The sequence below is a fragment of the Mustela erminea genome, chromosome 20 (assembly GCF_009829155.1).
Source record: "Mustela erminea isolate mMusErm1 chromosome 20, mMusErm1.Pri, whole genome shotgun sequence".
Lineage (NCBI taxonomy): Eukaryota > Metazoa > Chordata > Mammalia > Carnivora > Mustelidae > Mustela > Mustela erminea.
The window spans coordinates 12,571,954-12,584,933 of NC_045633.1; positions in this window are offsets into that span (position 1 = coordinate 12,571,954).

Sequence of the window (12,980 nt, forward strand, 5' to 3'; positions counted from 1 at the left end):
ATAGGATCCCAGTGTCCCTGGCCCACAGGTAGGCAGCTCCAGGCGGGGCTATGAAGTGGGCTCAGCTCCAGTGATGGTGGTCTGGTTCGATTTCTCTCCAGAGCCTCAGCTAATGGTAGGATGACATTTATGGCACTAAGAGGGCTGGGTCACATCTAGGAACTGGACCAACATGCTCACCTCTGGATGGGGCAAATTAGAACTCAGCTAATGCAAAGAACAGTTGGAGGGGGTGCCTCGGTGGCTTATTGGGTTGAGTGTCTGACTCTTGATTTTGGCTCAGGTCTTGATCTCGGGGTCTTGAGATTGAGCCCCACATTGGGCTCCACATTCAGTGTGGCGTCTGCTTGAGATGCTCTCTCTTCCTCTCCCCCCACGTGAGGCACATGCTCTCTTTCTGTAAATAAATCTTTAACGAATAATAAAAAAAGAATGGTTGGAAAAATCCAACTGTGGATAGAAATGAGGTGACAACTGGTCCTCAACCAGTGGTTGGAGAGGTCTGGTGTATAAATACCCCAGCTCCCTCACCTCTTGCTGGATCCGTTCTGAGGTTCTGTGTTCCATACTGTCTCCCCAGGTTCCTCAGTTACACTGAGCTCTGGTTGCTCACAGAGGTATCCGTTTGGTGACATGTCCCTACTGGCTTCCTTTCTGGTCTCCCATTACCTCCTCCCACAGCCTCTCTTTGATCCATTGTCCCTATGGCAGAGGTATTTATTAAAATCTAAATACAATCATGTTCCTCTTCTGCTCAAGACGGGCCATTACGTTCCCAGCACACTTGGAGAACTTTTCCAGTTTTTTCCCTATAACCTCTGCTCTAGACCGAATGTGTCCCATGAAAGTTCATATGTTGACTCCTCAGCCCCAAGGTGATGGTGTTAGGAGGTGGGGTCTTTGGGAGGTGACTGGGTACAAGGGTGGAGCCCTCCTGAGTGGGACTAATGTCCTGATAAAAGAGACCCCGGAGAGTTCTCTCACCCCTTTACCAGGTGAGGATACAGGGGGAAGGCGACTGTCCATGAGCCAGGAAGCTGGCCCCCATCAGACCCTGAAATGGTCCACACCTTGATCTTGGACGTCCCAGCCTTTAGAATTGTGAGAAAGAGGTTGAGTTGTTGATAAGCCTCCCAGTCTGTGGGATCTGGGTTATAGCAGCCCAAATGCACTAAGCCAGTCACCGAACCGTGTGATCTGGTTGATCTGGTCTGGCACATCCTCTCTCTGTCTTCATCCGTCTTCCTCACCCTGCTCCCTCCATACTCAAAATCCCAGGCTCTGCTCTGACTCGGGGCCTTTGCTCAGCTCCTTCCTCTGACCTGGATTATTTTTCTTGGAAATTTTCTCGTCCCTGTGCTTCTGGTAGACTCAGCCTAAGCATGTCTTCTTGGAGGAATCTCTCCTGATCACTCATCTAAAGTTAGCCCACACCATGGCCTTCTCTCTTGGTCTCTTATACCCTGTTCTTCACAATTCATAATTGCTTTTGTCTGTCTTCTTCCCTAAATCCCAAGCTTCCTGAGATCTGAGTCCTGTATATTTCTTGCCACCATATACCCAACACCTAGAATAGGATGTTCTTGTGCTGTGTGAGTGAAACGCACAGTCGGTGTCCTGGGAACCCATCTGGGACACATGTCCCTTCGTAGGGATAACTCAGCATGGTCTTCATTGGGGCACCTATTCCCCAGAGCTCCCCGCATTCAGGGGCCACAGTCCCCTGCTCTGAAAGGCCCGGATTCTAGAAACGGGGTAGAATCCTATCTTGCCTTCTTCTATAGCATGTCTCAGTGAGCCTTACTGAGTGCCAACCCCAAAACATAGCTGCTTGAAACAGCAATTGATCATTTTTTTTTTTTTTTTTGATGCTGTGGGTTAGCTGGGTGGGTTCTGTGCTGGTTACACATGGGCTCACTCAGCCAGAACGTCTGCTGGCCTGGAAGGTCCAGATGGCACCATTCCGTGTGTGGCAGCTGTGGTTGGCTGTTGGCTGTTGACTTTGGTGACTTCCATTCTCCTTCATGAGGGCTTTCGTGCTCCAGGAGGTAGGACCCACTTCCGTATGTGGCGCCTTCAGGTCAGCCTTCTTAGTCAGCAAAGATGGAAGCTGCCAGGCGTCTTGAGGCTTGGGCTTGGGGCTCATACAGTCCCACCGCTGGCAAGTCCTATTAGCGAAAGCAAGTCACGAGGCCAGCTTAAATTTAGTAGCACTCTTTGGCAGGGGAACAACCGGGAATTTCTGCCCATGTTTAATCTAATGCAGTGGGCCGTGAAGCCTTGGGCCAGAGACCTAACCTCTCTGTGCCTCGCTTTTGCCCCACTGTGAAATGGGTCTGTTGGCATCTATTGTATAGAATTGAGATGGTACATGCAAAGTGCTTAGCACACAGCCTATCTCTTAGGAGGTGCCCGGTGAAAAGGAACTATTATTATTACTTTTGCTGTCAGCAACAGCATTACAGTAATTACAGTGGGGGCGTAGGAAATGATGGATGGATGGATGGATAGCTAGATGGCTGGATAGGTGGGCGGATGGGTAGATGGGGGGTTAGTGGATGGAGGAACAGACAAATGGCTTTTGACATTCGAACGGTGTATAGTCCCAACAACCCATTCGGGGATAAGTCATCTCATTTCTTGGAGTTTAGAATAAATAGCAGCTCTATGCTATGGAGTTCAGACACTCCTAAAGAGACCTGATCTCTTGCTCAGTTTACTTTTTCGTCATCTGCATTTGGGAAGGAGGGAGGTCAGGCAATTCGGCTGCAGGCTTCGTGCCCCAAAGATTATATACAGCTCTCTCTCTCTCTCTACACACACACACACACACACACACACCCCAACTCCACAGCCTCAGCCTCAGCTAATTGTAACCCAACACTAGCAATTGTGACAAACACAGCTAAGCTTCCCGCTGGCAAGCTAAGTAGCAAACCGTATGGGGTCGGAGCCCAAGGGAGTCTGTTGACACACATTCCTCTGGGTGCTAGCTGGGGTGCAGCCCAGGTGGGCAGCCGTGAGGGACTCCCTAGAGCAGAGTGCACCTTCTGGCTGCTGCTTCAGGCAGCTCTCATAACCCCTGGAGCAGGAGGCTGCCCCCCCGGGGGCTGCCTGGGCAGGGTGGAGGTAATCTTCTTGGAAAGGACAGAGGGTCAGGAGCATTTTGGCTCTGAGGCTGTCCAGGTGAATTGGCAGGGGCTGGGGAACGTTGCCACCTGCCAGTGACATTTTTCCGGAGGAGAGGCCGGGGGAGGGAAAGGCGCGGGGGGAGCAGGGAAGAGTGTTAGTTTCCTAGGGGTGACACAGCCAAGGACCACAAACGTGGTGGTAGGAAACAACAGGGATCCACCCTCCCACAGTTCTGGAGGCCAGAAGTCCTAAATTAAGGTGTTGGCAGGGCCATGTTCTCTCCAAGGCCCCAGGGAAGAAGGCTTCCTTGCCTCTTCCTGGCTTCTGGTGGCTTCCCATAATCCTTAGCACTCCTCGGACTGTAGCTGGGTCCCCTCCCTCTCCACCTGGGTCATCACGGGCCCTTCTCTCCGGGTGTGCCTCTGGGTCCTCTCCTATCCTAACAGGGACATCATTGGAGTTAGGGCCCAGCCCAACCTAGTGTGACGGCCCCTTATCTTGAATACATCTGCAAAGACTCTCTTTTCAAATAAAAGCACATGCTGAGGTGCTGGGTAGACATGAATATGGCAGGGGGGCGCGGGGGCACCATTCAACCGGTATGGGAAATAAGACGGAAACAGACAGGTGGGATGGGGTAGTCAAGGTGCAAATGACAAGGTCCTTATATATAAACCAGAAGACCACGAGCAGCATTGCCTTGGATTCAGGCAGGGCTGGCCCGGCCCCAGAATTTGCAGGGGGCTCCCACTGGTCCTTCTCCATCCGGGCCAAGGAGCCATGGAGCCAGGGGTCAGTGCCCACCTGGTGCCCACATAGTCTCCACTTCCGGGTCATGTTGTGGGGATCCAGGACTCTGGAATTCCTGTCCCAGCAGCACTGACCCATTTCCGAAGTCTGCTCATGTGTCTTGTCTTCCCTTCTCGAGCCCTGCTGAGGGTAGGCTGACTTTCCCTATGTGTGTGCCCCTCACCTCCAGGGGGCTCGGGGGCAGCCACGTGTGGGGTTTAGCACAGAGCTAGCACTTTCGGGCTGGGCTGTCTGTGCAGGTGTATGAAGCTTTCACGGTGCAGAATGCAAAAGAAGGGTGGCCAGAGCAGTGGGAGGGCCTGTGGCACTCCAAGGAATCTGGGAGAATTCTGAATTCAACCATGACCTTCAGGTCATAGCGAGGGTGTGTCTATCACAGAGGGAGGATAGCACATATTGCATTTGTAGGATTTCTTGGCTTGATTTATAACTTTTGAGTCTGTTGACCTATAGGACCTGGGCCTTCATTTCTCTTCTTGCCCTGAGCCTTGTCCGCATTATAGGCTACAAGGTGAGATGAATAATCCAGAAGGCTCGGATTCCAAGATTCACCCTTGGGCTCATCACTCACTAAATTATGTCGTGTGTATGTGTGTGTGTGTGTGTGTACCTTGATCTTGTCAGGCTCTCTCAATAGCATATACACTTCATGAAAACAGGGGCCTCTTTCTTCCCATCTGGAAAATGGAGTTAAGAATAGTCCCTGCTTTACGGGACTGCTGGAGGAGTGAGTGAACTCGTGGGCGGGAAGCATGGAGTGCAGACCCAGCCCGTGGCGAGTGCTCTGTGAGGTTCACTCAGGTGGCCGACGGGTCATCTCTGGAGCCCCACCACAGCAAACAGCGACTGGGGAGTGCTAGCAACCACTGGTGGGATGAATGACAGAATGGCCTAGAGATGCTGGGAGCTGTGTCCTGCCCACCTCTTGGGTTGAAGACACTGTGCCCAGAAGTCAGGTGGGACCGCTGGGTTGCATGATTCTCAAAACACCCCTGGAGGCAAAGGTATGCCATCAGGTCATCGGGCCCGGTGTCCCCGAGCAAGGCCATATGACCAGATGAGTATTTTGAGACAATTCCTCTGGATGCGAAGGGGAGCCATACTGGAGGGAAGGGTCCAGGAGGGGCACAGGAGCATCATGGGGGAAGCAATTCTTGAGACAAATTTTCAAGAAACGAGAGCTTGGACAAGGTGGAGAGGTGCACAGGGAAAGAAGTAAATGCTTCCAGGTTGTGGAAGAGGTTGATGGGCAGGACTTAGTGAGCAGGGAGGGATCAGGGGTGACACTGGTTTTCTGTTCAGCACCACCATTCTGAAGGGGATGCTATCCCAGAGATGGGGACCCTGTGTGCAAATCAGATTTGCAAGAGGTTCTTGAGTTCCGTTTGGACAAGGGGGGCCTCTGCGATATCCAGGAATAAGCCCAGGTTTCAATCCTGGAGCACATACTAGCAGTATTATCTGTGCAAGATAATACCTCGCCATTTTGAGCCTCAGTTTCCCCATGTGCAACATAGAATAGCTCACCAGGAGCTTGTGAGGAGCCTACGTGGGAAAACAGGCATATTGCCCAACCCAGACCCAGGGGCCACGAGGAGAAAGCGTGTGTCTGTACTACACTCTGTCAGAAGCAACACACACACAAGGCAAATTGGCTTCAGCAGGTAAAGAGTTTACCATTCCCGTAACTCAAGTCCCGGGAGTAGATCTGACGTCCCCTCTAGCTGCATTCTGGGGCTCAAGCATTGTCACAGGGGTTTCACATCACCCTCAGACCCCTTCTACAAGCATCCCCCCCCCCGCCCCCCATCACCATCTCAGCAAATCCAGGGGTGACTGGTCTGTTTTCCCACAGCTCTGGCAGAAAAATCTGTTCCAGGAAGTCCAAGGTAGATTCTGATTGGCCCAACTTGGTCATGTGTCCATCCCAGAGCCAATCACTGTGGCCAGAAGTGGGTCACATGATTTCTCTTCTAGTATGGCTCCCCCGTTAGTAGAAGGTGGAAGTAGTCCAAGCAAACCCAGGGGCAGTCGGTGGTGTTTTCCCTGTGTCCATTGGGAGTTGGGGTTGGGAGGAAATGTGTGTGTAAAGTTTCTGGCACAGCAGTGAAGAGCCAGATCCAACCAAAACGTCCATCAGTGGATAAAGATGAGGGAAGTATATACACCGTGGAATATTCCTCAGCCTTAGAGAAAAGAAGGAAATCCTGCCGTATGTGAACACAGGGATGAACTCGGAGGACATTATGTGGCGTGGGATAAGCCAGTCCCAGGACTAGTCCTGAATGATTCCGCTTAGATGAGGCATCTACGACAGTCACAGTCCCGGAACCGGCGAACAGAGGGAGGATTGCCAGGGACTGGGAGGAGACGGGAGCCAGGAGATGCTGGTCAGGGGCCCCAGAGTTGCAGGTATGCAGGCTAAGTAAATTCTGGAGATCTAATGCACTGTGCAGAGGAATGAGTTCCATTGATCATGTGTGTGTGTGTGACAATATTGTATACTTACAAGTGTACTAAGAGAGTAGATCTTAGGGGCGCCTGGATGGCTCAGTGGATTGAGGCCTCTGCCTTCGGCTTAGATCAGGATCCCAGGCTCCTGGGATCGGGCTCGCCACTCGGTGGGGAGCCTGCTTCCTCCTCTCTCTCTGCCTGCCTCTCTGCCTACTTGTGATCTCTGTCTGTTAAATAAATAAAAAATAAACAAAAAAAAGAGTAGATCTTATGTTAAAGGTCCTTATCACCAGAAAAATGAAAGCAGGGAGGCTGGAGAACACTTTGGTGGTGGTGGGGGGGGTCGGTCTGTTTATGGCATAGACTGTGGTGATGGGCGCAAACTCAGCCAAGTGTGTAGGTTAAACACATACAGCTTTTTGTATGTCAGTCGTCCTTCAATAAAGCGGTCTTAAAGTTTCTGGCACACTGAAGGGACTCCTCCATTCATGGTGGTGGCTGGCGTTACCATTGGGACCAGAATGGCCCCCCTGGGTGTCCTTGACCGTGCACGTGTTTTAAAGGCCTTTACAAATGCGGCCTCTGCATTCGACGACATCCTCTTTTCCTCAGCCTTCTTCAGTGCTTCACCAAGAGGGCGGGGGCTGGAGGCATCCCCCTGCCAGTGGCAGGGCATCACGCTGTCATCTGTGGTCCACCACGAATGGGTTCTGTCGCTGACCCTGACCGGGCCACGGGATGGTGGGCAGCGGCGGGGGGCTTGGGGGGGCTCCCTTCCGCTGTGGGGAAATTCCGGGACGTCTTGGCACCCACCTATGCCCTCCTCCCCCGAAAGCCTGAGCTCCGGAGGGAGAGGCTGACAAGATCAAGAGAACAGGTTTTGCAGAGTTAGACAAAAACCTTTGCGGTTCATAACGTCAGCGAGAAAATTCCAAAACCCCGGGGCGAGCGGTGCTGTGGATGCTGCTTTCAGGCCCGCGCCTCTGATTGGCGCTGCCGGCCGCCTCCCAGCCAATCAGCGCGGGCGCTGCGAGACCTGGAACTTCAGAGCTTAGCAACGAGAAATCTGGAGGAACTCTGGAATTAATTTAAGGAAAGGGGAAGAAAAAAAGAGAGAGAGAGAGAGAGAGAAGGGAATTAGTAGGCAAATAATCAGGCAGCACAGTTTTATTATCATCTTGTGGCCAAGGCAAGTCATGAAGGTTTTCAGCATTAATTACTAGTTGAGAGGGACCCAGCCAGCCATCTTGTTCTCAAACACCGGGGCTGATGTTTCGTTGATGTTTTGGGTTTTTTGTTTTGTTTTGTTTTTTGTTTTTCCTCCTGAGCTGATGCTTAGGTAGAGATGGGAACGGAGCCAAGAAAGAACGGGCAGCACAGGTATGATAATTGAAGAAAAACAAAACAAAACAAAACAAAAAAAACCACCCTTGATCCTGGCTGCCCTGCCTCCTTCCAGGAGCCACTTGGCCAATCTTTTCCTGGGATCATCTTCTATCACGTGACATCCCGGATGCCAGCCTGTCTGAAATGCGAACTGGAGGTCAGGGTGGCTCGAACTGGTTTCTGTGATTTCACATGGAGGCCCAGTTGGAGGGGATGGTGGCATTGGCTGGGCCGTTGGATGACTGCTTATTAGGTCCCATTTTTGTGTGTCATCGTCAAGACAGGGGCTATAATACAGAAGCGAACATCACGTAACAGCCCCTACTCCTGGGGGCGGACAGTCTAGCCAGGGATGGGGGAGACTAGATAGGACTAAGCAGTTCATTAGACAAATAGCCCCGTGGTTACAGCTGGGCTGACTCTGAGCCAGAAAGGCTGGGTGCAGGAGAAGGGTGCGTGAGTTGGGGGTGGGGTGCAGTTAGAAGGGCTCTGGCTCGCCTAGTCCCACCTGGAATATCCTAGCAGTGGGGTGGGTTCCAGAAGGAGGCAGCTGGGCCAGGCAACCCGAGCAAGGGGGCCTCTGGGCCGGCAGAGTTCAGGGTCTGTCCTAAAGCAATTGGGAAAATGAGGACCCATTTCGGTTTCTAAACTGGGACGTGGGATAATTAGATTTAGGACTCAGAAAGAACATGCAGACTGTCGGGGGCGGGGGAGGACAGATCCGAGTGGGCGAGGAAGGAGGCCACTGAAATGGCAGGTGGGCGGTACCTCCAGGGCACCTTGAGCTTGAAGCCCCAGCACTTATAAGGGGGCTCGTTGATGGTTCTCTTCAGCCTGCTCCATCCCAGGGCCTCGTGTCCTGGAAGACATCCATGGAGGCGCCTTGCTCCGCCATCGCATGACCAACTCTTCCTAGTTGGTCCAGTACCTGTCTGGGTTCAGCCCTCTGAAGTCCCGGTTCCCTGGAACCCCCAGGATGGTTAGTCCCCCGACTCCGGGACAGGATTAAGTGGGGCCAAAAGCCTGTTTCTCTCGCTGTGGGACGCTTCCCTACATCTTCTCCCCAAGCAGCTTACACATAGGCTTAGCAGCTACTTGGCTGTGTGGCTTTGTGGCCAGAAGGAAGTTACGTGGCCTTTCTGGACCACTGTTTGCTCATTTGCACAAATAGAGTTTGAGCTGGAGAGCCTGTTGGTCTCGTGGCAGCCCTGATTTCTGGGCTCGGCTGCTGCATTTCAAAGTTTAATCAGTGCCTAGAGGACTGAGCACTGAGGACAGGGCCCCATACCCACAGTGTAGCCTTGGGCAAGCTACCTTGCCTCTCTGTCTCTCTAGTACTTACCTCATGATAGTGTGAGCACCAGAGTTCAGGGAAATTATTCTGTGTTTGGCATAGCTGGATACTCTGGTTCATTAAAAGTAAAGCTGGGAGTTCAAATTTTCATTAAGTAGTGACTGCCCATTTTCAAAACAATGTGGATGTGACTAAGCACATTTACATTTCAAGTTTCACGGCATGCACTTTATATTTACAGCATTTACACTCTGTTAAGATTGCCTTTTACCGCCAAGTGTCTGGTTCCATGAGGTGGAGACTAGGTCCTTTTGGCCCCGTCCCCTCAATAATAGAAATTTCTTGAGTTAGTTGAGATCACACTATACCCATTGCACAGGTGAGAAGATCAAGGCTCGGGGAAGTTGAAGGTCCTGCCATTAAGTGGTCAAATCAGAATTTACATCTGGATGCAATTCAGGGTCCTGTTCTGTCTGCGAATTGAACTCAACATCCTCGGGGGGCACTTCGAGGGGGACAAGAGTGATAGAGAAGGGATTCAAGTAGACAGATGTGCGGAGGGGGAGCCCCCTGTGAAGATCTAAGAATTCTGTGAGGGGAGCAGCTACGGTGGCCCGGCATGGCACCGGCAGCCTGGCCTGATCCTCATGTGGACAGGAGCCTTGTGGAGGTTGTTTTCTCACATCGCTGGTTGCCATGGAGATGGCTGTGTGTGTGTGTGTGTGTGTGTGTGTGTGTACACATGTGTGCATGCTGAGATGTACCTCTAGTTGGCTACCCAGGCTTGCTCCCGAGCTTCCAGCAGTGGGTGGGCAGACCAAGCCGAGGCCCTTGAGAGAAGGGAAGGAAAAGGCTGGCATTCTTATTTTTATCCTGAAAAACTTCAAGCACATACAAGAGTATACACTACAGTGAACCCCAGCTACCCATCACCTGCCTTCCACAATCCCCAGCTCTTGGCTAATCTTGTTCTCTCTCTACCCCCTTCCCTGCCCCCTTCATCCCACATACTTTGAAGCACATTCTGGACATCAACCATTTCTTCTGCAGATATTTTTGCATATCACTAAAAAAAAAAAAAAAAAAGTTTTTGGTTTTTTTTTTTTTTAACCACCATCATTGCTCCTACAACTAAAGGTAGTTCCTTAATATTAGCAAATATCCAGTGTTCAGTTCCTCTGGTTGTCCCCTAAATGTTTTCTTTCCAGTGGTTAAAATCGGGACCCATCTAAGGTTCATACATTGTGATTGGTGGCTGTATCTCTTATGTCTCCCTTAACCTGTGGGGACTCATGTCCTCCCTTTTTCTTCTCTTGCAATTTCTTTGTTGAAAAAACTGGGTTGGTTGCTCTGTGGCACATCCTACAGACTGAGTTTTGTTTTTCGTATCCCCATGTTGCTGTTACCTGTGTTTCTCTCCTAGCTATAGTTCTTATAAATCAGCTAGATCTAGAAGCTCACTTAGATTCATGTTTGGGGTGTGTGTGTGTCTGTGTGTGTGTGTTTGTATAACCTTGCAGTGGCTGTTTAGTATTTCCATTTGAAGGCCCATAATGTCTCACTGTCCCTCTCTTTGACATTAGTAGCCATTGATGATGACTGGGTTGCAAAATCATGGCATACGAGTCCTATCCTTCTGTCTTTGATTGTTAGCTGGAATACTTCCATAAAGGGAAGCTTGCCCTTACCAACTACTGGGTTACTGCAAGCTATTATTCATACTAGAAAGGATAATTGCTTGGTTCTTTCCCTTTGACAGTTGTCAAAATAATGAGTTATTTTCTCAGCATCCTGAGAGGTAACAAATGAGTTTATGTTTTTCTACTTTTCTTTTTTTAAAGTTTATTCATTTGGGAGAGGGAGAGAAAGAGAGGAGAGAGCTTGCACACAACTGGGGGGAAGGGGCAGAGGGAGCGGGAGAAGCAGACTACCTGCTGAGCAGGGAGCCCGATGCGGGGCTCAATCTCAGGACCTTGGGATCATGACCTGAGCTGAAGGCAGATGCCTAACTGACTGAACCACACAGATGCCCCTGTATCTTGGTAACTTAGGTTTAAGTATCTTGGTGACCTCATAGATGTGGATATATACATGTTTGAATATCTTGAGGTTATTATTCTTATTGGTAACTCGAATTGTCCCATCTTTGGCTAGTGGGAGCCTCTTCACACTATCCTCTGCATCCTTTTTGACATGGCCCCAGAAGTCTCTGACAGCTCCACGTGACCTGGGTGACCAGATATTTCAGGCTCACCTGTCCATTTCCTGCATCACACCTGGAATCAACCATATCTCCACAGAGTCCTGATTTCTGGTTAAAAGCGGTGTTTAGAGACCATAATGTGGGTGCCAGGGGTGCTTAGGTAGCTTCTGGACTGCTCATTCTTTCTCACCTTTTCAGGAGACGTGGTCAGAAACATATGCTTCATTTTGTCAGGCAAAATCTAGCAGGACTTCACCCTGATACTTTCAATTCAAATCTGGGGCTACGGGGTTTTCACTGTCTGATTTTGCATTTGCGACTCCTTCCTTCTCCAACAGTGTGACAAAGTATGCTTCTAAAAGCAGAGCTCTTTGTGTGTCCCCTCGAGCAGGCAACATGGGAGAAAGCACTTCAGTCTGTCCCCTCAGATGTGAACCTGGGCTCTCTAAGGAGGACACTTAGAGGTGAGTCTGGAGGATGTCCACTTCCGGGTCCATGAGATTCCACATTCTCACGGCAGATGAACCAGCTCCTTCCCCTATCCCATGTGTGGATCCTCTCGTCTAGTGGCTTCCAATCCTGCCTGCACACTTGAATCACATGAGGACTTAAAAAAAAAAAAAAATCCTCCCACAGGGCGCCTGGGTGGCTCAGTGGGTTAAGCCTCTGCCTTCAGCTCAGGTCATGATCCCAGGGTCCTGGGATCGAGTCCCACATCAGGCTCTCTGCTCGTCAGGGAGCCTGTATCCTCCTCTCCCTCTCTCTGCCTGCCTCTCTGCCTACTTGTGATCTCTGTCTGCCAAGTAAATAAAATCTTTTTTAAAAAATCCTCCCAGGGCGCCTGGGTGGCTCAGTGGGTTAAGCCTCTGCCTTCACAGGAGGGAGCCTGCTTCCTCCTCTCTCTCTCTCTGTCTGCCTCTCTACCTACTTGTGATCTCTGTCAAATAAATAAATAAAATCTTTAAAAAAAAAATCCTCCCAATCACAATTAAGTTAGAATCCTGGGGCCAGGACCTTTCCATCAGTATTATTTGTTAAAGCAGTCTGGGTTATTTTAATGTGCATTCAGGGCTTAGAATCACTGCTCTAGTCCCTGCTTCTTGGCCAAAGGAGATTAGAAGGAAGCCAGGGATGATACAGAATGGTGCTGCCTTCGAAGCAGCTTGGGTTTGAATCCTGGCACTCCCAGCTTCCGCCTCTCAGATCATTGACAGAGCTTTCTGCCATAATCGAAACAGTCTCGGTCTCTTGCTGTGCTGCCTTTCAGATCACTGACAGAGCGATCCCTCAAACTTTCTGCCGTAATTGAAACAGTCTCTCTGTGCTGTGTAGTCTCTGTCTCTTGCTGTGTCATTGCTGTGCAATGTGGTAGTCACTAGCCCGTTGAACTAGTTGCTGGTGCAACCCAGGAAGTGAATGTTCAGATTTTTTTTAACCCTTAGCTAATTCGCGCAAAAATAGCCACATAAGACTAGTAGCTCCAGTCTTGGACAGCGTCACTCTGGAAAATGACTTAATAGCTACAAGCTTCGTATCTGTAAAATAGGGACTAATCAGAGTTACTTCTTTGGGCTGTTGTCAGGATTAGAGATAATGTCTATTAAGCACATGGTGAACACAAGGCAGTCAATAAACACTGCTTCCTTTCCTTATTCACATCAGCCTCTCGCTCTCTCGCTCTTGGACCAAAAAACAAAAAAA